The 27,648-nt window shown below is 39.4% G+C and overlaps 1 protein-coding gene across 4 annotated transcripts in view; it reads right to left on the bottom strand.

The window, feature by feature from the left end:
* The window catches only part of SORCS2 (sortilin related VPS10 domain containing receptor 2), a 1,257,082-nt gene that overhangs the window by 562,280 nt on the left and 667,154 nt on the right, over positions 1 to 27,648 (bottom strand). The gene's annotated exons all lie outside the window — the stretch shown is intronic.

The raw sequence follows: 27,648 nt of genomic DNA, 5'->3' as shown, positions 1-27,648 counted from the left end.
TGTTATTATTAATCAGACCTCATCATAAAATTAATCTGGAGTTAGAGCATATCTGTATTACCTTGGGCATATCATCTGCATTCTCTGGGCCTAATTTTTTATTTGTATAAATCACAAATAAAAATACTAATAGTTGCTGCAGAATACCTTATTTTATTGTGCTTTACTTTGTTGTGCTTTTTTATTTACTTATTTTTATTTAGTGAGGCAACTGGGGTTAAGTGTCTTGCCCAGGGTTACACAGCTAGTAAGTGTTAAGTGTCTGAGGCTGGATTTGAACTCAGGTACTCCTGACACCAGGGCTGGTGCTCTATCCACTGTGCCACCTAGCTGCCCCTTTTGTTGTGTTTTTTGTTTGCTTGCTTTTTTCTTTCTTTCTTTTTTTTAAATAAATTTAAGGTTTGTGGCAATCCTGCATTGAGCAAGTCTATTGGAGCCATTTTTCCAATAGTATGTGCTCACATCATGTCTCTGTGTGACGTTTTGTTGATTCTCACAATATTTCAAACTTTTTCATTATTATTATGTCTGTTATGGTGCCCTGTTGTGATTAGTAATATTTGGTGTTACTATTAAAATTGTTTGGGTTTAAGTATTTACATTTTTAGATATATAATAATTGAACACTTAACAGATTACAGTATAGTATAAACATACCTTTTTCTGTGCAATGGGGAAAAAAACAAAAAATTCATGGGATTTGCTTTGCTATGATATTTGCTTTCTGTGATATCTGGAACTGAAACTGCAATATCTATACCTGTATATAAGCAAGAGATTTTATTACAATTTGAAAGAGGCCTAAGAGAATGTGGTCCTGTCTCTATCATAGCAGCAATCATTTATTGAAGGACCCCTATTGATGGCCAAACCCATTGTATTACAAGGAAATATTTCTGATTTTGGACAACTGTTTAGTAAAGTTTCATATGGCTTTCAAAATCTGAATCCCAGGACCTGCCCCCACCCTCACAATTAGCACCTAATTCAGCCTTCTTGGGCCAATTAGAACAAGTCTAAGACTTCTTGATCAATGTTTATATCTCTGCCTCCCCATCTAAACTCTTCATCCTATAAGTGCCCTCTCTTAAAGGAAGCAACAAGGAAAAGGGAGAGGTGATGTTACTTGGGGTAGGTGTTAAGGTAAGGTGCATCAAGGAATAGATCAAATAACACTAGCCCTGGAGTAGTGGAGAACATGGGTTCAAACTCCAGTTCTGCTGATTACTACTCATGGGAACTTGAACAATTCACTGAAACCTCTTTTGCCTATTTCCTCATTTATAAAATAAAAGGGTTGAGCTAAGAGACCTCTGAGACCCTTTACAGATCTAGATCTATGACCCTATTGAGGCCATTTTATGGATAATTCAAATCATTATGGACCTAACAATTATGAAAAATCAGCACATGTTTAGTAAGTGCCTAGGATGTATGAGGACTGTCCTAGGTGCTAGAGATACAAAATTGAAGCTCTAGCCTCCTTTTTGATGCTTATATTCTATTGTGACAAAAACCACATGTGCACATAAATGTAAATGCAAAATGGATACAATGTAATGCAGGGACAGTGTTCCAGCAATGCTTTGGTGTTTGCAAAGATCCATGATTTTGATGTGGCATCCCTGCAGAGTTGGAGAATACAACCCCCTATACAACAACAGATATCCTTCATGTCTTGCTGTGTCCTTGTAATTTATACCTAGGTGATTAGCTCTCTGGTGCTCAGCCACTTCACATTTATTTAGCCTGGCCTTCTTTATTCAAACAAGTACACTCTTCTTCCCAGGACTCACACTCACAGGCTTTCCTGCTTTGGACCATCCAAAATTTGACCTCACTGTAATAGTTTTGGAAAACTCCTGGTCATATGTCATGCCACTGAGAGACAGTAGAAAAGGAGGAATAATAACACCAATGATATCACAACTATTGGTCATGGTAAGTTAGGAGAATGGCTAGATTTGATTATGGTTCAATGAAACAAAAAACTTCCTCACAATCAAAATTTCCCAACAGAGGAAAGGACTGCTATAAAAGATAGCTGGAGCTCCTGATCACTTAAGTAATCCAAGAATAAGCTAGGGGTTGACTTTTCAGTGTTACTGTATTTGATATACCTCCTCTATTACAGGATGAGTAGATGAACTCTGAGGTCCTTTCCAACCCTGTGATTCAATGATCATTGGACTTGAAAACAATAAGACCTGAGTCTGAGTCCTGTATAAGATGCATACAGGCTGTGTGACCCTGGTGAAATCACCTAAATTTTCAGTGTTTTAGGTAAATATTTAGGACTATAAGTTTCATAGAAGGTAGTGAGCAGTATTGGTAGAAGGAATTTCTTCATGTAGAGCTCTTTAAACCAGTGAAATAATGGGCTGCTTCCATACCCTATACTGATTTTTGAGAGAGTAGGTGTGAACATAAGAATTCTAGATTTTAGACTAACTTATCTACTTCAGTGAAAGACTTTTTTGGAATCAACAAATCAAAGAATCTCAGTGAGAACAGCTGTTTTTCTTATTTTCAATTTAGAGATGAGGAAACTGAGGCTCAGAGATGTTCAGTACTTTGCCCAAGGCCACCCAGCTTTTTAGTGAAAGACAGAACAAGTACTAGTACCCACACATCCTAACTGTCATTCCATGGCTCGTTCCACTACACCATGCTGCTGAGTATGAGATGAGCTTGGGTAGCCTCAGAACAAGATCTATTTCTGTTTGAGTTTTCAGGGCAGCAAGGAACTCAGTAACTCAGCCATTTCACCATCTGCTTCAGAAAGAGGAGGGTAAAGAAATTAGTACATGGTGTGAAGGGGTAAAAAAATGAGACAGAGAGACAGAAGAGAGAGAGAGAGAGAGAGAGAGAGAGAGAGAGAGAGAGAGAGAGAGAGAGAGAGAGAGAGAGAGAGAGAGAGAGAGAGAGACATACATGGAGAGAGACAGAAAGAGACAGAGGGGAGAGAGAGAGGAAGGAATGGAGAGAGAGACAGAGAGACTGACAAAGAAACAGACAGAGGGATTGAGAGAGACAGAGGGGAGAAAGGGAGGGAGGGAGGGGGAGAGAGTGAGAGGAGGCGAGAGAAGGAAGGAAGGAAGGGGGGATGCCTAGGAAGTGTTAAATGAAAAAGCAATATAAGTAAGAGTAGAATAGCACTGTCCCTTCCAGGATGGAGCCAAGATGGTGAGGAATGGCAGTGAACTCTTGAACTCATGACACAATCTCACTCCAAAAATATTCAAATAATGCCATAGGACAATTCCTGAGCAGCAAAATCCACAGAAGACACGAGTGGAACCCAACCCCACAGTCACCATGACACAGATCCAGTCCCAGGAAAGGCCTCACCAGAGGAGACCACACAGAGGTCAAGAATCAGCTGTAGCACAGTGCCAGTGTCTCTGGAACTAAGCTCACAGTCTGGCGAGAGGGCTGAGCCCTTGGTGGGGGGGGTGGGGATTACAAGGGTCTCTTCTGGTACTGAAGTAGAAATTGGGTTTTTCAAAATCCTGGGAACCAGGAAGTAGGCTTGAGTAGCAGTGGCCCAGGTGGGGGAAGGGCACAGGCTTGTTGGAGCTGACAAACACAAGATACAAAGCTGGTTGATTAGAAAGTTGGTCTGGGGTCATCTACAGACCAGGGAACAGGCCAGGTTAGTGAAGAACCTGGTCCTCCTTAAATCATACCACCTGGGACCTCCTGCCTCTTGAGATAGTTCAGCCTGAAAATAGTATCCCACTTTAAGGAGCTAAATGTCAAGTAAAAGAAAGGCAAGATGAGCAGACAGAGAAAGGTGAGGACCATAGAAAGTTTCTTTAGTGACAAGGAAGATCGAGGTGCACACTCAGAGAAAGATGTCAACATCAGGGCCCCTATAGCTAAAGCTTCCAAGAAAAATATGAATTGGTCTCAGGCCATAGAGGTGCTCAAAAAGGACTTTGAAGATAAAGTTAGAGAGGGAGAGGAAAAAATAGAAAGAGAAATGAAGGTGATGTAGGAAAGACATGAGAAAAATGTCAACAGCTTGAAAATCCAAATTGTCCAAATGGAAAAGGAAATACAAAAGCTCTCTGACAAAAATAATTGCCTAAGAATTAGGATTGAACAAATGGTAGCTGGTAACTTTGTGAGGAAACAAGACACAATAAAGCAAATCCAAATGAATAAAAAAATAGAGGGCAATGTGAAATATCTTCTGGGAAAAACTCCTGACCTGGAAAATAGGTCCAGGAGAGATAATTTGAAAATTATAGGTCTACCTGAAAACAATGATCAAGGAAAGAGCTTAGACATCATCTTCCAATAAATTGTCAGGGTAAACTTCCCTGATATTCTAGAAGCAGAAGGTAACATAGAAATTGAAAGAATCCACTCATTGCCTCCTGAAAAAGATCCCAAAAGGAAAACTCCTAGGAATACTATAACCAAATTCCAGAGCTCTCAGGTCAAGGAGAAAATATTGCAAGCTGTCACAAAGAAAGAATTCAAACACTGGGGAGCCCCAGTCAGGATAGCACAAGATCCAGCAGCTTCTACATTAAATGACCAGAGGGCATGAAATATGATATTCCAGAGGGCAAAGGAATTGGGATTAGAACCAAGAATCACATATCCAGCAAAACTGATCATAATCTTTCAGAGGAAAAAATGGGACTTCAACGAAAAAGAGGACTTTCAAGTATTTGTGATGAAAAGACCTGAACTGAATGGCAAATTTGACTTTCAAATACAGGACCCTAGATATCCATCAAAAAATTGGAGTTGGATGCAGTGGGTGACTGTCTTTTATTTATTTATTTATTTTGGTGAGGCAATTGTGGTTAAGTGACTTGCCCAGAGCCACAAAGTTAGTAAGTGTTAAGTGTCTGAGACTGGGTTTGAACTCAGGTCCCCCTGACTCCAGGGCCAGCGCTCTATCCACTCTGCCACCCCGCTTCCCCTTGAGTGACTGTCTTGTGTCTGAGGCCTGGTTTTGGCTGGGATCCCCCTGGGTTCAGGGTGGATGCTTTGTCCACTGTGTCACCTAGCTGCCCCATGGTGACATCTTTAGGGTTAAATTGAGGGGTAAGGGGAATGGACTAGGGGAGGAGGAAGGGCAGAGGTAAAATCCTACATGAAAGAAACAGGAAAGGGCTTATGGAGTGGGGGAAGAGATGGGGTAGGAGCAGGACAGTAAATGAATTATTCACTTATCAGAATAGACTCAAAGACCTTAATCTCATCAGAGTTGCCTCAAGGAGGGATTAAAACAAACAGAACCACTTGGGTGGAGTAATCTATTTACCCTGGGCAGTAAATGATCTTAACACTCCTCAGAATTGGCTCAAAGACCTCAACCTCTTCAGAATTGGCTCAAGGAGAGAATAACATACACACTTAATTGGATGGAGTAATCTATCTAACCCTGCAGGAAAATAACATGAGAAGGGGATAAAGAGAGAGGGGGAAAAGAAGAGAGAGCAGATTGGGGGAGGAGAAGGACAGAAGCAAATCACTTTTGAAGAGGGATAGGGTGGAAGAAGATAGATAATAGAGTAAGTATACATGGGGAATGGGAATAGGATGAAGGGAAACAGTAACAACCAGTAATCATGAAAAAGAGAAAAGTAGGGAAAATTGTACAAAAAATTTTATAGCAACTCTTTGTGGTGGCTAAGAATTGAGAATCAAGGGAATGTCCATCAATTGAGGAATGACTGAAGAAGCTGTGGTATATGACTGTAGTGGAATGGTATTGTGTTACAGGAAATGATAACAGGACAATCCCAGAAAAACCTGGAAAGGCTCATATGAATTGATGTATAGTAAAGTGAGCAGAACTGGGAGGACATTGTGCATAGTGACAGCAGTATTTTTGGATGAAGGCAATTATGAATGACTTTACTCTCAGCAATACAATGATCCAAGACAATCCCAAGGGACTAATGACAAAGCATACTATGCCACTCCATAAAAAGAACTGGAAAAAAGAGGCATTTGTAGATTTTACATATATAACCTATATAAGATTGGTTGATGTATTGTGGAGGGGGGAAGAAAGGGAGGGATGGAGAAAAATTTGGAACTCTAAATCTTATGAAAATGAATGTCGAAAACTACCCTTACATGTAACTGGAAAAATTAAAATAAATATTTGTTGAAGAAAGAAAGAAAGAAAGAAAGAAAGAAAGAAAGAAAGAAAGAAAGAAAGAAAGAAAGAAAGAAAGAAAGAAAGAAAGAAAGAAAGAAAGAAAGAAAGAAAGAAAGAAAGAAAGAAAACTGTCCAGAGGAGTCAGGATATTCGAGTACTAGTCCTGCAGTCATTAACTGCTTTTACAACTTTGGATATGCTCGGGGCCTAGGTGAGCATTGGCGCAAATCTCATCTCCAGCCCCTTTAGTATAATGTTTCTATGCTCTGTGGATTATTGAATAAACCACCCCTTTTGTAGCTATAGGAGACCAAATCCAAAGCTTATAAAACCAGGCATGTTGGTTTTAGACTTAGAAATAAGAGAAAACTAAGACTCAGAGAGATGAATTTACTTTACAGGTTACAGAGCAGGTAGGTACCAGAGTCAGGACTCAAATGTCAGGAAGGGCTCTTCTGATGTCAATGCAACACTCTGCACACTAGTGAAATCCCTGCTGCCTTCTACAGGGTACTTCAATTTCGGTTGTACAGGTAACACCACTCAGAAGACACTACCAAGAACATATCATACCCAAAATACACCAAGTCTCTTTGAGACAAAGATTGACAAACAAATGATTTCAACCCACCACACATTAAATTTTAGTCTTAGGTCTTGATTTTTTTTGTTTGTTTGTTTGTTTTGGTATTTTTGTGGGGCAATAAGGGTTAAGTGACTTGCCCAGGGTCACACGTTAGTAAGTGTCAAGTGTCTGAGGCCAAATTTGAACTCAGGTCCTCCTGAATGCAGGGCAGTGCTTTATCACTGTGTCACCCTAGCTGCCCCCTTAGGTCTTGATTTCTAAACCAAGTAATATATACTTTTAAAGTTTTTTCGGGTCATTCCTGGTCTTTCTCATAGGATATATTTTGTTTAATAGTTCTTAATCATTTATTTACATAATCATTTAGAGTGGTTAGTAGTCCATTAACATGTTTGTATATTATTCTAAGTAAGCTATTAGTGGCAAATACTTCTTTCCTCACAGAGGGCATAGTTATCAGATTGTATTATTTCTGTAAATCTTAATTTCCCATGAGTGACTTTTCTTGATTGAAAGTATATTTGAATTTATGAGAAGGAGAGAGAGAGAGAGAGAGAGAGAGAGAGAGAGAGAGAGAGAGAGAGAGAATGAGAATATGAGATGATCAGGGAGGACTAGCACCTCTAGTGTGAAGACTGGCTTTGGTGTCAAAAAGTCCTGGGTTCAAATTCAGATTCTGACTTTTACTGTTGTTTGTCCTTCATTTTTGAAGAGGATCAGTGACATCATGGGCTGCTGTCTCGACTTCTGTGTGAATTGATTTAAGTGATGCAGAGTTGCACAATGTCATTGCCCTGACTCTTCCAGGGCAATCCAAGGCAAGACAAAAGCCAGGATGACTAGCAATGGCCTGGGATGCAGTGGATCACCTTGGTGTCTTTGATGTTTAACCAAGTTGTAAGAACTCTACAGCTTCAGCCACCTACATGACCACTGAAGCAAACTATTCTTATCCACCTGTAAGGAGCTAAAATCCTAGCTAGTCTGTCTAAAATATCTAATGAGTGGTCGCCAATAAATTATAAGCTTTAGCAAGAGTTTAGACTTTTAAGTATTTACTAAGGAGAATAAGAATTTGGTGAAAAGAGAGAGAAAGGCCTAGATTTATCTATCTATCAAAGGGAGAGCACATTTTTAGCTCTACTCTCCACCAGAGTCCTGATGAAAGAAAGAGAATCACCCCTTCTTCATCCCACAAGCCTCCTGTGAGAATGGCTACATGCCATCCATTCGCACACACATATCGAGCTAATTCGCTGGTAGCCTTGATTGACAGTACCCAAGAGAAAATGTCACTTCCTGACTCCAAAGGAAGCCGCATGGCTTTGCCCTCAGATGCCCTTCTCCTCATGGTGGAGCTTTCCTACAGTAACTCCCCAGCAGGTGGTGTCATTCCAATCATTACATGCCCATTCATCAAGCAAAGTCTTCACATGCTTATAGGTAGACATCTCCCTAACTCACCAATGGGTTTGGAGCCTCTTGTGTGCTTTCAACCTGGTTTAGCCCATATGCTGAAACATTTTTACAAGGATTGGCTGCTGTACATAGCTACAGTTTTTGGAGGCCACAGCTGAGAAGTTACGACAGATGACCACCACTGAAGGTGGATGGGCAGCCCTGAAAAGGGCTCAACAGTCCTCCCACTAGAGGTGGCTAGTCCTCCCTGAATATCTCATATGCTGATATATACTATCTTTGTCATGGTCAGGCAAATTACCTTAACCTCTCAGGTCTTTATTTAAGGCTTGAGGTTCGGGGCAGTAGGTGGGGCAGTAGATAAAAGCACTGGCCTTGGATTCAGGAGGACTTGAGTTCAAATCCAGCCTCAGACCACTTGACACTTACTAGCTGTGTGACCCTGGGCAAGTCACTTAACCCTTATGCCCTGAAAAAAAAAAGACTTGAGTTCCAAAATAGGTGCTGATCTTAAAGTATTAAGAAATTATTTACACAACCACATAAGTAGAAAGAATTCTTATACTTTATGGTCTCAGCACTGATGAAATCATAAGTGTCCACTCCAAAACAAAATGTACCACGACTTGTTATGATAAACCATAAATGATGATAATGAGAAAGATGAGAAAAATGGGGATCATACTGATTTTTCTTAAACTAAATGACAGATTTTTTATGGCTCTTTCACATAGATGGTCTCATTAAATCTTCAAGAGATGTCTGTGAGGTAGGAGGATGGGACCACATTTTTTACCATTCCCCCCATTTTCTAGAAGAAAAATCTGAGGATTAGAACTGCTACTTGCCCAAGGTATCAATCTAATAATTACAAGAGTTAGGTGCTACCTGAGGGTGGGTAGGAGCTCTTCCACTTTTTATATTTGTTTTTCTAGCACTGAGCCTATTTTAGTCTGGACCTTTGGATTCATCTGTTTAGGGAAGTCAGCTTGGAAGATCCCTGCACTGATTTGGAAGGGAGTATTTAGCTGGCACATTTGATGAACACTGACCCTAAAGTTGGGAGGACCTGACTTCAAATCTCACCTCAGACACTTACTAACTGTCTGACCCTAGACAAATCATTTCACCTTAATTGTCTTAAAAAAAAAAAAAACATCCAGGGCTATCTCCAGTCTTCCTGATATATACCATGCCACTGGATCCAGATGGCTCTGGAGGAGAGAGGTTGGTGACCTTGCACAACCCTTTGTCACTTAAATCCAATTAAACATTTTTTCAAATGTTAAAAATTGTTTTTATATGTAATTGGAGGGGAAATGTTATTTATTTTTTATTTTTTAAGAAGTTATTTATTTTTTAAGAAGAAAAAATTATAATAAATATCTGTTGAATTTATTATCTTGTATTACTTCATTTTTAACTACTTTAATTTTGTATGGCTTCTGTACATGAAAAAAATTACTATGTAGTGTGCTAAGTTTTGTTAAAGAAGCACTATGGACTTAATTCAGCTAGATTTCAGAAGACAGATGCATTAGAGTTTATTTTTTAAACATGGCATAAACTAACAGTTTCTGCTCCAATGACAACACTTTGGAGAACCCAGCATCACTTTCAATCCATGATGGAAATCAAAGGGATGCATCAGTGGGGAAATATAGCAATGCTAATAATATCTCTTTTAAGCCAAAACAGAAATTTGGATGGCACATTTTTCTCTTAAGATTGTCTATGGACCAAGAAGTGGTCTTCACCATTTTTTTTCTTTGGATCTGTATCTGTATATAACATTGTCTAATGCATACAGTCAGCACTTATTATATACTTGTTGATTTTCGATTTCAATATCCATAATTGCGGACTCTGAACAGATAACAAAGGTAATTTTGGTTTCCATGTCCCAAATCTCTTCAGAAAATTCTTGCTCATTGTCAGAGTAAAGGTAACAAGATATGGATGGAAAGAACCTGAGTTCAAATAATGGTTCTGCCACTAAGTATCTATGTGATGCTAGATAACTAAGAGGATTCAAAAATCATAGATTTAGAGCTTTAAGGGACATTACAGGTCATTTTATAGATGAGAAAACTGAGGTTCAGAGAGTACATGACTTGTCCATGGCCACACATTTTCTGATGGAGGTTTTGATCTCATTTCTTTCTAACTCCAACCTAAACACTCTACTCACTATGCTACATAGCTATTGCTAAATCACTTTGAATTTCATTTTCCTCATCTGAAAAATGAGGTATTTGGGCTAACTGAGTGGTTCTCAAAGTATAGTCTCTAGACACCTATGGGTACCCAGAACCTTTTCAGGGGTTCTGAGATTCAAAAATATTTTAATACTAATACTAATATATTATTTTCCTTTTATAATGTTCCTCCCTTTTACAATTACATATTTTCAATCACATTCAAGAATATCAAAGGGTCTTCTGACCAAAAAAAATGTGAGAACTTCTGTACTAGATTATGTTTAGGTTCATCTTCATCTCTAAAGTTACAGTCCAATTAAGAAAAATGTCTCGTAGTTATAGATCAGAACAGAAGTATAAATGAGATTGTGCTTTTCTGTTGACTAATTCAAACCACTACCACCACTATCCCCACCAAATTCTGTGGCACTTGTTCAATAGGTATATCAAAAAAGAGAAAGAAGTAAAAAACATTCTTTTTAAAATAATAAAACATTTTTATTTAAAATTTTGAGTTCCAAATTCTATCCTTCCCTTCCTCCCCTCCCCCTCCCTGAGGTGGTAAGCAATCAGATATAGGTTATTCATGTGCAATTTTGTAAAACATTACCATTTTAGTCATTTTGTATAAGAAAACTAAAAAAAACTGAATAAGAAAACTCAAATAAAGAAAAAAAAGAAAAAATGAAAAATTGCATGTTTTAGTCTTTGTTCAATCAATATCAATTCTTTCTTTGGAGTTGGATAGTATGCTTTCTCATTAGTCCTTTGGGATTTCTTGGATCATTGTATTGCTAAGAATAGTTAAGTCATTCACAGTTCTCAATCAAATAATATTGATATCTCTGTGCACAATGTTCTCCAGGTTCTCTTCACTTCACTATACATCGGTTCATATAAGTCTTTCTAGGCCCTTCTGAAATAGTCCTGTTTATCATTTCTTATAGAACAATAATATTCCATCACAATCATATACCACATCTTGTATAGCCATTTCCAAATTGATGGGCATTCTCTTGATTTCCAATTCTTAGACACTACAAACAGAGCTGCTATAAATATTTTTGTACAAATAGGTCTAGTAAAAACATTCTTAAGAAGGTTAAATAGCATTCAAAAAGATAGTGATTCCTGGGAGCCACTATCCCTCAAATTTTTTCATATTCCATGTCTCTCCCTCACCTGCTTCTGTGAACAGAACCCAGTATGGAATTCTCAGCTGTACATGGTATTAGATAAAATGTTTTAGTTTCTTCCTCTAGAGAAAGAGGGCTAAAATGGTAATGGCACCAGAGTCAACATCAGAATTCTAACTTTGTGCCTTGCACTAGCTAGCTGTATAACCTTAGCAAGTTGTCTAATTTGGTTGACCTCAAGCTTCCTCTTGTGTCCACTGCAAAGGTTTCAAGGACTGGATGCCAGTTTCTCCTGTTCCTCTTTTCATGTGTCTTACTGTTCTTTCTCAGTCTCCTTTGCTGGTTAATCTTTTTTTTTTTTTTTTTTTTTTAGGGAGGCAATTGGGGTTAAGTCACTTGCCCAGGGTCACACAGCTAGTAAGTGTTAAGTGTCTGAGGCCGGATTTGAACTCAGGTACTCCTGACTCCAGGGTGCTCTATCCACTGCGCCATCTAGCTGCCCCTTTGCTGGTTAATCCCCCTGTCAATCTCTAAATTCCAGTATTCACAAAGACACTGTCTTGAGTCCTCTTCTATTTCTTCTACACTTTTTCACTCAGAGATCTTGTCAGCTACTAAAGGATTAATTATCATCTTCCTGCTGGTGACCTTCAGATCTATATATCCAGTTTATCTCCTAAGCTCTAGTTGCCTGTCTCCAACTGCCTACTAGTCAGCAAACTATATATTCTTGTGGGTACTTCAAAATCAATCTGTCTAAAACTGAACTCATCATCTTTTCCCATAAGTCCACACTTCTTTAGAACTCTCCTGTTTCACTCAAGGGCACCATTATCCTTCCATCCATTTGGATTCATAACTTTGGAATTATCCTTGACTCCACACTCTTCCTTTGCATTATACATAAATCCATTGTCCTTCTGCCCCTCCCCAACCAGCCACCCAGTATCCTCTCATAGGTTCCAATCGATCAAGTCTCATAATCACTGTACTAGCCTCATTACATTGTGCCTGGACTAACATTATGGTCTCCTATTATTTTCTTAGTTTCAAGTCACCATATTGGACTGATCAGCCATAGTCAAACACACCGTACCTTGACTGCAATGTCATGATGTCATCCATCCTCTTTGAGTAGGAAGGATAACCACCCAAAACACTGTGTCTGGACTATGGCTATCATCTTCCACTTGTTTGTTTCAAGTCTCTCCCCTCTCCCACTAGCCCATTAACACATGAAGAAACTGAGGTCCAAAAGCAATTTTCCTCAAATGCAAGTCTGACTATGTCACTTCTAAGCTCCATATGGTGGCTCCCTTTTGCCTTGAGAATGAAACATAAGCTTCTCTGTCTGACGTTCAAAGTCCTCCATAATCTGAGCTCAATCTATTTAAATTTTATCTAGCTTCCCAGACACCACAGTTTAGCCCAACTCTCTTGTCCTAGCTCACATGTGACATTCCATCACCCAGCCTTGCACAAATGCTCTCGGATACCTGGAATGTTCTCTTACCTCACCTCTTCTTCCTTTTTTTCTCTGTTCAAGTGGACCTTTCCATATGAAGCCTTTTCTGAAGCCCTTCCCTTCTCACCCATCCTCAAAAATTTATTTTAGGTTTATTTATGTCTATTATATATATTTATTTATATGGATATTGTCTTCCCTATATAATCTAAGTGCCTCGAGGGCAGATAAGGTTTCCCTTTTGTGCCCCCAGAACGTACCAGAAAAAAAAATACATAAAAAGCCCATAGAAGGCTTTTTAAACATGTGTAATTACTTGATATTTCCTGTTTTTTTAGAGTATCTCACACAGTGCTATACTCACAATAATCCTATATGACAAGTGTATAATTGACACACTTTTTTATTTTTAGGGAGGCAATTGGGGTTAAGTGACTTGCCCAGGATCACACAGCTAGTAAGTGTTAAGTATCTGAGGCCGGATTTGAACTCATATCCTCCTGAATCCAGGGCCGGTGCTCTATCCACTGCGCCACCTAGCTGCCCCGGACACACATATTTTACCAATGAGGAAATTGAATCACTGAAAAATTCAGTGACTTGTCTAGGGTCAGACAAATTAATAAGTAGCAGGCTGAGGCTCATAGACTGAATTCTTGTTTCAGTTCTTTCCATGCCTCTATGTCCCTTCTCTCAAGGGATATAGGGATTCAATACTCGGTACTTTCCAGGGCTGAGGAACACCACCAGCACCATTATTTACTAACCAGAGGATAATGAGAGACTGCAAACATTTGGAAGGGCCCCTCCAAGGAAACCTGCCAACAGCTGTTGCCAAGGAGCAGCATAAGGCTCTTGTTGTAGTTGATTTAGAAGGTTGCTCTCCATTTTAACTTCAAGTTTCCATGCATCATAGTCTCAAAGACTGTCAGAACTGGAAGGAACTTTATTTTGTTTTTTAATCATCATTTTATTTTTGTAAAAGCAAAAACCTGTCCTTACTCCATGTACCTTAGTCTATGCTGTCACTGCCTATTTGCTCCTTATAGACAGGAACTCATCAATAATACCAACCAAAAATAAAGAACCATAAATTCAAAGACTTGGTGAATTTCAAAATTGAAAAGGATCTCCAAAAATCAAATGCTAGAATTGAAAACTTAGATTATGAACATTGGAAAACATGTAAGATTGCAGGTAACATGATCAAAGATTTAAATTTAGAAGGGATCACAGATCCCCATAGTCCCATAGATGAACTAGTCTGACGCGGGAAAGAATTTTAGAACCAAGAAGACAGGATTAAAGATAGGATGAACCTTGGAGCACACAATAGAGCTGGTCAGAGCTGGGAAGCATCCTCAGCAGTCATCAGGCCCAAATCCCCAAAAGGTGAGATGGCCTACTCTGAATCCCAAGAAGTTAGTGGCAGTGATAGAATTAGATCCTAAGACATCTAATTCTACCTCAGGACTCTTTCTCCTATGTTAACCCTAACCCTAAATTCATGCCTATAATACTTGAGAAATAACCAATATTATCCCTTGCTCATGAGGAGCTTTCAGTCTAATTGAAAAAAAAATTACTCATAAGAAACCAAGTACACAAGTACAACTAACTGTAGTTGAGTGACAAAATCATGGTACAGATATGAAGCGCTAAGAAAGGCCAGGAAAGGGGGGGGAAACCCACTATTGTTTAAGATTAGGACATTCTTTCCTGCAAAGGTGTGACTTGAGCTAAGCCTTGAAGGATGTATCAGATCCAGGTCAACAATGGGAAGGAGACAGTAGGTCTCACTCCAAGTGGTGAGGGTAAGAGGGAAACATTCATGACATGCATCACTGAGGCTTTCAGATGCAGAAACAAGTCACTGTGGCTCACTGATTCCAACTTACCATCACATTTTTGTCCAACCAGGAATACTTGGGAAGGATGGATCCTCCACAATCTGGGGCTGACCTTACTCTCTCCCCTTATTTCCTGCTCCTTATGTATGTGTGTGTGTGTGTGTGTGTGTGTGTGTGTGTGTGTGTGAAATAGTCTTTGTATAAATTTGGGAAATTATGCCTCCTAAACTTAGTAGTCATGCAACCTTGGTTACTTATTTATTTACTTCTCTGGACCTCAGTTTCTTCATGTGTTAATGGGCTAGTAAAACATATGTTTTCTACTCAATAATACTGTTACATGAAAAGGTCTTCAAAAAGTACTATATAATCATAAGTTCTTTTGTTGTTGCTTTTTGTTTTTGTTTTGTGGTAAAAATTATTTGTGGTAAAGATCAATATTGCAGTTTTTAGCTGACTCATTTGGGAGGGGCCATATCTGGCCCACCCTGAAGTTACATATGCTACTGAGGTCAGAAGGAGAACTCTCCATAGGCAGTTTTTGAAGGACCTCCCCTTTTGGGGGAGGAAAGATTGAACACTCCCTGAAGGGAGGTGAAGGGTTCTTCTGGAAGGCTAGGCTTCTTCCTGAAGGCAGCCTCACAGACTTCTCCATTTGCAGTGGTGGCCCAAGTTCTCTTTCTCAGGCAGCTGTTTTTACAGGCAGGCGTAGGCAACTTTAGACTGTCTAGGCTTTGGTGAGTTATTATGGAAAACCCTAAATTCCTTTGAACTAGCTTAATTGGAAATGGTCTAGAGATTGGATAGGTTAAGTTTAGACTTAAGAGTATTTATCTGTATTTCTGTTTTCCTATTTCCTTATCTTTGATTTTTATTAGTTTTACCTTTGTTGTTTAATTAATTCCCAAGTAATAAAATCTGATCCTTCTGTGAATTAAAGCTGTAAGGCTCCTTTCTTATTGTCCTGGGAGAAATATCTGAAAAGGGCAGTTCAGAGGGGAGGGTGAAACTAAAAGGTCCCTCATTATTTCTGGGACCCCAGTATTCTGGTGAGTCACCCAAATAACGCTCCATATATCAAATTTTGGCCTTCACAGTTTGTTTTTGTTTTTTTGTTTGTTTGTTTTGTGGGGCAATGAGAGTTAAGTGATTTATCCAGGGTCATATAGCTAGTAAGTGTCAAGTGTCTGAGGCTGGATTTGAACACAGGTCCTCATGAATGCAGGCCCAGTGCTTTATCCATTGAGCCACTTAGCTGCCCCATCATAAGTTCTTGATCACAACGTTGGTTATGACTCTATTCTCAAGTCCCATAAGACTTTTCACTATGCCCCAATCTCCTCCTGAAATTTTGCCCTTCTAAAAACATTCATTTTTCTACCTTTCCCTTTTCTCCGGTTTGCCTCACACTTTTCAGTATACTCTTACCCAAGTCTTGAATTCCTTACCCTCTAATCCTATCCCCACCTCATTTTGCTTCCTGACATTCTCCCCATCCTATAGGATCAAGCTCAAATGCTCCTTCTTCCAGGAAGTCTTCCATGATGCTTCAACTCAAACATGATCTTTCTTTCCAACTATCATAGCTCCCTAGTTCTATTGATGAACTTCTTATAAGTTATTTTTGTCCCTGTCTTTTCCTCCACAGTAGATTCATGGCACCCCACCACACCAGGGGCCACTGTATCTTATCTCTTTTTGTAGTTTCCTCAGCACTCAACATAGAACCTAGTATCCTACAAGCATTTTGTTGAATAGAATCATTCGTGAGAGAATATTTGGATCAGCAAGAACAGCAACAACAACAAGAAAAAAACAACTTTAAAGATATTCTTTAGAAGAAAACACAGCATAATGAAGAGAGCAATGGATCTGATGTGGGCAGGTCTGGGTTGGAATCCTGCCTCTGCCAACTGATTAGCTGCTGAACCACCTCCCCCAGTCTTATTTCCTGTTCTGTATAATAAAGAATAATAATACTTGCCTTGCCTACCTGAAAAAAGGCATAGTGAGGAAAGTGTTTTATACATATCAAAATACTAGAGAAACGTAAACTAAACCCCACGACTAACCCCAGATCAAGGACCAGGATTTGCACAACCCTATTCATGGTAGTGTCTTTGCCAAAACACAGGAGGCTTGCACCAGTTTCTTTCATTCAGGCTCTATAGTTCAAAATTTCTGCACAAACTTTTTCCAGCAGTGGGTCCCTCCCTTCTTCTCCCAGTACAATTACAGCTGAAGAGAAGAAAAGGGGAAGAATATCTGCTGTCTTCAGGACAATTAATTTGAAAAACTTAATTGAGTCTTAACAGGGGAAGATTTTCCACCCTGCTGAACCTTAGTCAACAAAAAACAAAACAAAACAAATGAAAAAACTCAAACTTCCAGAGCCCCTCAAATCCAAGAAAAAAAAAAATAGGTGAATCAAATCCAGCAACACAGTTGGAAAAAGGTTTATGCAAGGATGTAAATGAAGGCAAGATACTATTGTTGAGAGGGTAACATCATGTGTTTGATTAATCACTCATTAAAAATGTACTACAAAAATAAATAAATAATAAATTAAATAAAAATAAAAAGTCTTGGACCAATCAGGATACTTGATTTTGGTTCCAGGTTCTTCTAATTATAAGGTATCAGATGTTTAGCAAGTCATTTCATCTCTAAGCCTCAGTTTCTTCCTCTATAAGAAGGGGTTAACAATGTTAGCACTAAACTACATCACAAGGTTACCTTAGGGTTATGTACGATAATAGTATTTAGAGATATATGGAAATTCACTCACTGAGCAACAAATCTAACTCCTTACTTTTGCAAATAAGGGAAGCTGAATCCCAAAGAGGTTAAATGAGTATATGAAGTCACACAGGTGATAAGTAGCAGAATTAAAGACTAAAACCAAGTTTTTTGTTTCCTTTTAGTATATTGTTTTTGTTATTCAATGTAAAGTAGTTTGTAACCATTAGTATAATATAAGTGCCTGCCATTATTATTGTTAAATACAGAAGGAATTTAAATCTGGGGTCAGGTGGATCTAGGAAATAGATTTGCCAATCTGAAGTAAACAGATGACAAACACCAGGATAAATCTCTTTCTGCCTGGCTTTTTTCATTTGTATTCTGACCAGAAATACTGTTTTATGCTCCCATTCTGGTCTCTTTATATTTGTTTGTTTGATATACTGCTTCAACGCTGTGCTCACCTTGCTGTATGGTAATTTAATTACCCGTTCTGTTTTCTTTCCCAACTGGTTTTTGTTTTTTTTGTTGTTGTTGTTGTTGGGTTTTTTGAGAAAAAGATAAAAAAAAAACCACATAGTAGACAGGAGTATAATTCAATAGAAAGTCTCGAATGGTATTAGGTAAATGGGCTGAAATAAACAAAGAAAGAAAATGGTGTGCCAGGTAAATATAGGATACTAGAAAATGCCAGATTTCATAAAATAAAATCATGGGAGACTGCTGTTCCAATAGTTTTTGTGACCCTGGTGCAAGTGTCTTCACCTTCAGGATCCTCAGTTTCCTTTTCAAGATGGGATTGGACAACGTTATCTCTAAGGTCTCTTCCACTTCTTATGGACAGTGCTCCAAGTTACAATGCTTTTTTAGTTCTGGAATTTCTTGTTTTATTTGCTAAGGTATATTTTAGCTCTAACTTTCTATTACCATAATACTGTAGGCACATAACATTGTTTTTTTGCTTTATAATATAGTTATATTCTATCAGATACTTGAACTGTTTCTCAAATTAGAATTCTACTAAGTATCAAATTTGACCAAAACAGACTTCTGGACATCTCATCAACCTATTATACACATTCCCATTCCCATACCATTACTCACACAGTCCTTCACATCTAAGGGACCTTTTTTCTACCTCTGAACATTATCACTCTAGCCATCTTTCTAGACTAAATTCAAATTCAGTGCATTCCAGTTTATGCTACTGCAGATATCACCCTTCCAGACTTCCATCCGTGACTAATGTATCCTCCTTGCTAATTTGTCCTTCTTACAAATACCAGGATAATCTTTGTGAAGAACAGATCTACCACACAAATATGAGAAATGATAGATATAAGGAATTCAGAGAGTATGGGAAAATTTATATGAACTGATACAAAGTAAGATAAGAAGAACCAGGAAATAAAATAATGGAAATTGAAATGACAACAATCACAAAACCGTGACATTTTAAAAATTATGATGAAAAGGATGGTCAATAAAGAAGAAATAAGAAAATGCACTTCTATCCCTACTTTGTCTAGGTGGGAGACTATGAATGAAAAACATTTCTTATACATGGACAGGACTTCCTTCAGAGGGAGTAGGTTGCTTTTCACAGGATGTCATAAGGCAAAGGTTGTATGACCACTTACTTGGTATGCAGTAAAGGGGGGTCTATTTCAGGTATAAATTTAGGTAGAGAGTCCCTGAAGTCCTTTCTATGGGATTCTCCTCTGTATAGGCTCCACAAATCAGCCAAAAGGGGTTACTCTCTTTCTTTCAAAAAAGGACTATGCCTTCCTGCCTTTTCTGACACTTCTTCAGGGCCTCTTTCCATTTCATTGCCTCCTGTATTCCCCATAATTTAAACCTCAGTTCATTTCCTATGTGAAGTCTTCCCTTGTCCCTACTGTTATTAAGAACCTCTCCTCCCCACAGTCTCTAGTATACTACACTTTGCTAAGGAGGAACTTTCAAATCTCTGTCAAATAAATGATTTATATTTATGGTTTTGTGTGTGTGTGTGTGTGTGTGTGTGTGTGTGTGTGTGTGTGTGTGTGTAACAGTTCCCAACTAGATCATTTAAGTACTTTGAGAGAAGGGTTTATGTCTTCATCTTTACATTCAATATAACATGAAGCCCTGCACATAGTAGATGCTTAATGATTACATTTAAAAGATTTCCAAGTCAACAAGGACCTTTATTTTAATACCTCCTTAATTTCTCTATATTTGGCTTTTTCTCATTCTGCAAATGAATAATTAATTTTCATTATAAATTTAGAGTGCTTCTTTTCTTCTAAACATGAAGAACTATGACTCATTTTTATCATGTTAGGTTGTAAGAAAAATAATTACTTTAAAATATATTTCCCCCTACTGATTTCTCATTGAACATAATTAAGTTTTATTTTCACTTATTGCAGAGCTTACAGATAGTCACTGGCCTCCTCCATTTGGAGGAATACCACATGACCTTTAATTTTGCCTTTTATCATGTTCCTATTTTATTCCATAATCATTCCTGGACCTAATCAAGGTTGTAAACACGAACAAAGTTTAAGAGAAAAGCCTAAAATTTAAGCCACTTGAGTTCCTAGACCAGAATTTGGGAAGTACGTAGAAGCATATTTAGGGAACTCCTATATGAGTATCCTGAATTCAGAGAAGAAGGTTAGTAATGGTGGACTAGCAATGGCAACTTTATGGAAGATTCAGACCTGAGCACTAATTCACTTAAAGGAAAGATTAGATTAGGGGAGATAGGAAAGGGGGGAGAGAATAAAGGGGGCTTTTGGGAGCAGGTAATTAATTTAGGTGTCCACATTCACTCTGTTAGCTGGTAAGTGGTCCAGTCAGTTGTCACTGAAGTTAAACCCATAGAAGCTGTTATTCAAAATCAAGGTTCTCCACACAGAAAATCTAAGGGAGATGAAGATAGATATTGATGAGTTTATACCACTGACTTGCCAGGAATTGTTGCCTTGAAGGCTTCAGGTGTTATACCTGCCCATTCACAGGATATGTCACTCCCCAATTACCTTGTGAGTTTCTACTATAGTGTAGTCTATTAATCTCTTTGCCCTGGTTTCAAGACCTACTCTCTTGACAAACATGACCAACTGCCCAACTTTATTTCCTACTGCTCTCTGACATGGATCATCTGACTGCTATCCCATAAACAGGACATTCTATTTCCCACCTGCACTCCCTCATCAGAGCCAACCCCACTCCCTTTTGCCTCATATGCCCTGCCTTCTTCTTTCTGCTTTTGTAAATCTTACCCTGCCTTCAAAAGGACACATTTAAGCTTCACCTATTTCACAAAGCCTGCCCTGATGCTACCAAATAGATCAACAACAACTCATTAAAACCTGTATTTCTACTGTAATTTAAACTTCAAACAGCATTTCCTCCACAAGCAGTAGTGTGAGATAGGTGTTATTATCCCCATTTTATAGACAGGTTAGCCAAACTACAAATCAGGTAAGAGATTTGTCCGAGGTCACAAAGCAAGTGAGCTTCACAATCAGGAGTTAAGCTCGTGTCTCCTACACCTATTCCACTTCTCTTTTCTGTTATTCTATAGTTGGAGATCCAGGCCTAGTCTTTGACCATTTATGTTGGCACCTTGATGGTTGGAACTGTGTCTATGCTTCTGTATTCCCCCTCGTGCCATAAATTTTACCATTTTACAGGAGTTCAGTGTCCACAAGCCTGATGATCACTTCCCATTTATACAGTGGGGTAGGTATGACAGACATTATGACATCCATTATGTAGAAACAGGTAAGATGGAATCTACATATTATATATAACATATATGGCAAATGAATCTCATATATAATGAATATATAATATCATATACATGAGAAAATTGGGGGTCAAAGGAGAAAGTGATTTGTACAAAGTTATACAGCTCCAGAGCTGCAGAGAAACAACTAAAGTCTCCAAATCCAATCCCCCTCTGCCTCTCTGATAATGGACATGGTTCTGGCTAACTGACAGACCATTTCTCATTAGCATCCTAGAAGCCTTCCAGTGGAATTTGATGACCCAGAAGGGCCTACATACAAAAAGAATTCCCTTTCTCTTTGGAAGATCATATGTCTTTTTGTCTCTCTCTATATGTGTGTCTGTGTGTGTTGTTCAATCAGTCATATACAACTCTTCATCCCCCTATGGACCATACTGTCCATGGAGTATTCTTGGCAGTGGAACAGAGTGGTTTGCCATGTCCTTCTCCAGTGGATTAAAGGAAACAGAAGTTAAATGACTTGCCCAAGATCACACAGCTATAAGTGTCCTCCAAATATAGAGCTCTTGTACCACACTATCTTCTTTCGTATTATTATTGTTATTCTTTGGGGGTTTTGGGGGGGGTTTGCAGGCAATGGGGTTTAAGTGACTTGCTCAGAGTCACACAGCTAGTAAGTGTCAAGTGTCTGAGGCTGGATTTGAACTCAGGTACTCCTGAATCCAGGGCCGGTGCTTTAACCACTGTGCATTCTTGCTGCCCCCCTATTATTGTTATTCTTATTTTGTTTCTTTTGGGAAGCAGGATTTCATGTGTGTGTATGAATGCACAAATCTATAGAATTTTTAGGAACCAAACCTTACCAAGGATGTTTGCTTGAAATGAAAGGACTCACAGAAGAATGACTGTGTTTTCTGGGATGTTATCTCAGAGAAATTAAGAGGAAGAACGAAAAGAGAAGGTGAAGAATTTGCAAAGAAATGAAAACAAGCTTGTTGGTCATGTTGAATGTTATAAAAAGCAGTTTAACAATGTCAGTTATAACAAGTATGGAGGAAATGCAGAAGCATCATGATAGGATTACAGGATTCCAAAAAAGGGTTTGGCCGATGTCTCCATAAGATAGGGACTTATTATCCTGAAGTAAAAGAAGTTGCCAGGTATGGTCTTTTATCTGCTAGCTATCTAGGTTCAGTTTGGAGTTCAGTTGAAGGACATTTTTCTCTCTTTAACCCAGGGTTTCATAAAAAATACTTTTGGATAATAAGGCACCTTCATTAAATCCAGGTGATCCATATATTCATATTAACAGAGATATGGTCAGAATGCAATGTACCTGGAGATGATCTGAGTTTTTAGTGGAATGCAGACTCAATATGATTTACAGTATGAACTACCATCCAAAAAAGCTAAAACCATCTTCAACTACTTGGAGAGGTACAGTATCTAGGACTGCTGTTGCCTAGAGTGTACAGACATCTGGAATATTACATTTAGATCTGATTGCCACATTTTAGGAAGGACCTTGGGGAATGGTTAAGGGACTTGGAATTATGTCATAATTCAGATAAAGGAAGTGGAAATACTTAGCCTAGAGAAAAAATGACTTGGTACATGCTAGCTGTATTCAAGTATTGGAATGACTATCACCAAGAGAGGTTAGACTTATGTTAGGCCATAAAGAGCAGGACTGGGAGACATGTGTGTAAGTTTCTGTGGGATGTATTAGAAGCAGCAGAGGGGAGGTAGAGGATAAACCAGAAAACAATGTCATCAAATCTTAATGACTTAAAAATTCCATTTATTTTAGACAGAGGGATCTGATAGCTCCCACATTGCCATGGTATTTACAATACTTTTATGTTTTTATTTTTTTTTAATTCCAACAATCTCTAATTCTGAGAATTTCAAGGCACAAGAATTGGTTATTTCACCAATTCATATATCTATTTAATTTTTTAATAAATGTTTTATTTCAACTTCATTTTAAGTAACCTCAAAACTTTAAAATAAAATCCTATGAATTTAACATGCACACTTTTTCCCCCTAAAATTTACTAAAAACAAAAATCAAGACCCACTTGTTTGGGGGGGACTTGTGACCTAGTTCAGGGGGCTAGCTCATGCAAAGAATTGGAGGCTCATCATGAATCTTGTAAAGTAAAGAGATTTATTTGTAGAAAGAAATATGGCTGGGGAACAGATCATCTTTGTGAACTTTCCCATTGGATTAAGAGAAGACCTGGTCTTTTGTATCTTTACAAAAAAGGGGGGGGAATTACAAAGCACTGGGAAATGCAAATAACAGGGACCAGATTTTCAAATAATGGGGTATCAGTAAGATATGCAGCACTCTTCCATATCTTGTATATCATCTTGAAGACCTTGATAATGCTTATCCATATAGCAGGCTTAAGCTCTGCCACACCTTATTCCTAAAGAGCTTTTCCCTTGGAAAAGTTTTAAGGATTCCTTGGGGCTTGGGATCTTTAGGTTTCTTGGGGTCCCACTGCATTCCCATGATACTTGTGGCTTACAAGTTGACCCTCTATTCACTGGCTCAGTGTTAACTTGCCCAGGATTTACAAAAGTTGAAGCTTAAAACATCAGGTTTGGGCTGAAGCAATCAATTAACTGCCCTAAGTAGGCATGCCAACTGTTTGAGTCATAAATTGTTAGAATGGAAATAAACTTTAGAGATCATTTTGTCCAACTCACTCATTTTTAGTCAGAAAGTAGGACTTGGAGAAGTTAAATGGCTTGCCCAAATTTACAGTTAATGGTGGAGTCAAGATTAAGCTGTGTCTTCTGATTCCTAGTTTAGTTCTCTTTAAGACAGTGGCATTTCTTCAAAAGCCTTTCAGTTTTAGATCATGTTGTTTTTGTTAATCCTGAAGAGAAGAAACTTTTCACATGTTAAAAGAATTCCATCAGTAACAAAATAAATTTCACCCATATAATTTTGCAAAATGCCTTCCCGGATCCCAATTTTAGCTGAGTTTCTCATAATTTTCAAAAGTTGAGGCAAGTAAGTTTATAGTCTTATTTTGAAGTGTATCAATTATTTTTTTTTCACCTGCAATCTGCTCCATTAAAAAATACCATGGTAAACTATTTTTACATCAGTTCTGGTTGACACTTTTTAACACTTAATTTAAATACTATCTTTTCCATGAAGATAAATTTGATTCCCATGTCGATAAAAACTTTTTTTTTTCCCTTCTAGGATGTATATCAGGGACTACTTTGTTTCTGCATCTTTTTGATCTCCACTCTGGATATTTTTGTCTGGATATCTGGTTGTGCTCATAGGAATCCTGTACATAATGATGGGGAAACCTGAATATACTGTGGAATAACTACATCCTCCACTTTAAATGCTCCTTATGAGCAATCTCAGTGATCTTGTCATTATTTCATGCAGACATATTAATACTCATGAGCTCACATCAGGGATTTAATAATATTTAGGAACTACTCCAGCCCAGTCATCCATAATTACACATCATCCCTTTCAATGGACTATTTCCTAAGAAACATTTCCACAAATGGTTAATCTCGTTCCTTTTAGGAATATGGTTAGCATGCATTTCTGAAGTTAACATTATCTAACCCTGTCACCAAATTCTAGGAGGACAATGTCATGGGGCGCAGAGCACCCCAGAATTTCTCTGGGGCACACCGAGGAATCTTCTCCTTGAGAAACTAAACCAGAGGACAGATAAGGCCTAGAGGAACCAAATCGGACTGAGCTAGCTTGGGATTCCTACCCTTCATTCCGGTCTCCCTTATCCTGGGGAGATAAGTTTGGGTGTGGCTTCGGCCTTTGTGTCCTGAAGAGGGATCCGTAGCCACCCCTCACCCAATTCCTTTAGTCACTACCAGTGGGGGATGGTCCTCCACTGCTCACCCAATTCCCCCAGCTACCACCAGTGGGGGATGGTCCTCTCTCACTAAAGGAACTTTTCATGGGCAGATGGTCCACCCCCATCAGTCCTCTATAAAAGTACCTTCCGGTCTCCTGTTCGAGGAGATTTGGTACCTCTGAGCCATGTGCTTTATGCCAAATCTCCCCATGAAAAGTCTAAGGATTTCTTTCATGGTTTCCCTCCCCCCACCCTTCCCTTCCCTTGCTCCTAAATAAACTATCACCTTGTTCTAACTAAGTTTTGTGTGCAAGAGGGTGTAATTCTTTAAAGAGGAATTCCCAAGAACCCCAACCCCAACCCGTACCCCATTTTCCCACTATAACATCTGGCGCCCGAACGTTGTAGGGACGTGGGATTTTCCTCTTTCCTCTTAGCACACAAAACTGGGGGGTGGGAACTTCCCTTCTGGGTTTCCTTTCTCCCTCTCCCGCCTGACTCAACCTCCCGTTTGAGTCACAGAGAGGTAGAGAGAGGGTCAGCTTTCGCACGCGACAGTGGAGGGCAGCCTGAGTCTCCCTCCCTCGCTGAAAGCTCAAACAGACGTCTGGACCACGCTTGGCACAGAACCTGGAGGTAAGACCCTACCTTCTGGGTTTCTCTTCTCCCTCTCCCACCGGACTCAACCTCCCGTTTGAGTCACAGAGAGGTAGAGACGGTCGGCGTCTGCACGACAGCAGAGAGCAGCCTGGGACTCCTAGATGTCCGAACCACGCTCGGACTCTCAGACTACACGTTTCTGGGTAAGAACATTTATGCTTATGTGTCTATCCCTTACCAGCTCTCTGCTCTTGGTTCAGACTATTCTCCTTAGACAGTAGTTATGGGACAGAAAGGGAGTGTTCCGAAAAATTCACCTCTGGGGTGCATCCTAAGAGATTGGACTAGACTGGAACTTAAAAACCTAAGAAAGAGATGTATGATACATTTTTGTAACAATTTATGGCCACATTATCCTCTAGGAAGTGAAGGAAATTGGCCTGTACACGGCACCCTTAATTATAATACCATCTTGCAATTGGACAAGTTTTGCAAGCGTGAAGGGAGATGGACAGAGATTCCATACGTATCAGCTTTTATGAGTTTGAGCCAGAAGTCAAAGGGAAAGGATGAGGTCCCCTTGCCGGTTGAGAATCACCACAAGCCCAAGCAATTCGCTAACTCTTTGGGCACCTACTCTGAGACCTCAGCCTCCCCTCCTCCTCAAACTCATTCCCTACCTGTTTCTCATTCCACTCCTTCTCCGCCTGCTTCTGTACCTATGGGTCAACCACAGTCATATCACTCTATGACTGAGACCTCTCCTTGCCCATCGGCTGATCTCAGAACCAATTCCCTGTGTCACACGGGGAGTGGATATCAGTCTCCTTCTATCCTGCTCTACCCCATTTACAATCGGGGGGAACTCCAATATGTTCCCATTTCTCCTGTTTTTTCCATTCAGCCGACCCCATCTGCTTTACCTAATCTGCAGTCACCTACGGCTATCTCCCTTTCCCCATCTCCACCCATGCTGCAGCCAAAGACTGTTTTCCCTCCCCCACCTACTCCACAGCCAAAGGCTGTCACCCCTCCCCCACTGGGCCCTGCGCCCAATCCTCTGTCTCCACCTGAGCTATCTCCCCAACCCAGGTCCTTACCAGCGTCTCCCACTACTTCCCTGCTTCCATTAAGGGAATTTCCCATTGGGAAGGGCACAACAGTAAGGCATGCCCCTTTTTCTATAAGCAGGTTATCTCAGATTAAAGAGAAATTGGGGAGCTACTCAGAGAACCCCACAAAGTTCATAGATGGCTTTAAGTCTGTGACACTGGAGTTTGACCTTTCCTGGACCGATTTGCAAATTATTCTTGCCAGCTGTTGTACCCCTGATGAGAAAAAAAAGATTTGGGACCTGGCGGTACAAGTTGGGGATGAACACTCGCAGGTTGGAAATTGGGTTGGGGTCCCTGGTTTTACAGCTGTCCCGGTCATAGAACCGAGATGGAACTATGATAACAGGGAAGACAGAGCTCGTAGAAATCACATGGTCACCTGCCTAGTTGAGGGAATGAGAAGGGGGGTTAAGAAACAGGTCAATTATGGAAAGGTGAGGGAGATAACACAGGGGTCTGACGAAAATCCTGCTGTCTTCATGAGCCGCTTAGTGGACTCTCTGAAGAAATATACCAACCTAGACCCCCAAAGAGATGTAGGAATAACTGTCCTCAATATTCATTTTATCAGCCAGTCTGCTCCTGACATTAGGAGAGAGCTCCAGAAGTTAGACTGGGGTCCCCAGATCCCATCCTCACAACTCCTTGACATTGCTTTTAAGATTTTTAATAACAGGGACCTTGCAGTAGCCAAAGAGAGAGAAAAGATGACTCGTGCCCGCTCCATAGACCAAGCTCATATAATAGCAGCAGCCATCACCACATCTGCTACCAGCAGAACTCTGGCTGG

This window comes from Dromiciops gliroides, chromosome 6 (genome assembly GCF_019393635.1).
Source record: "Dromiciops gliroides isolate mDroGli1 chromosome 6, mDroGli1.pri, whole genome shotgun sequence".
Lineage (NCBI taxonomy): Eukaryota > Metazoa > Chordata > Mammalia > Microbiotheria > Microbiotheriidae > Dromiciops > Dromiciops gliroides.
This window is presented reverse-complemented; position numbering and strand designations above follow the sequence as displayed.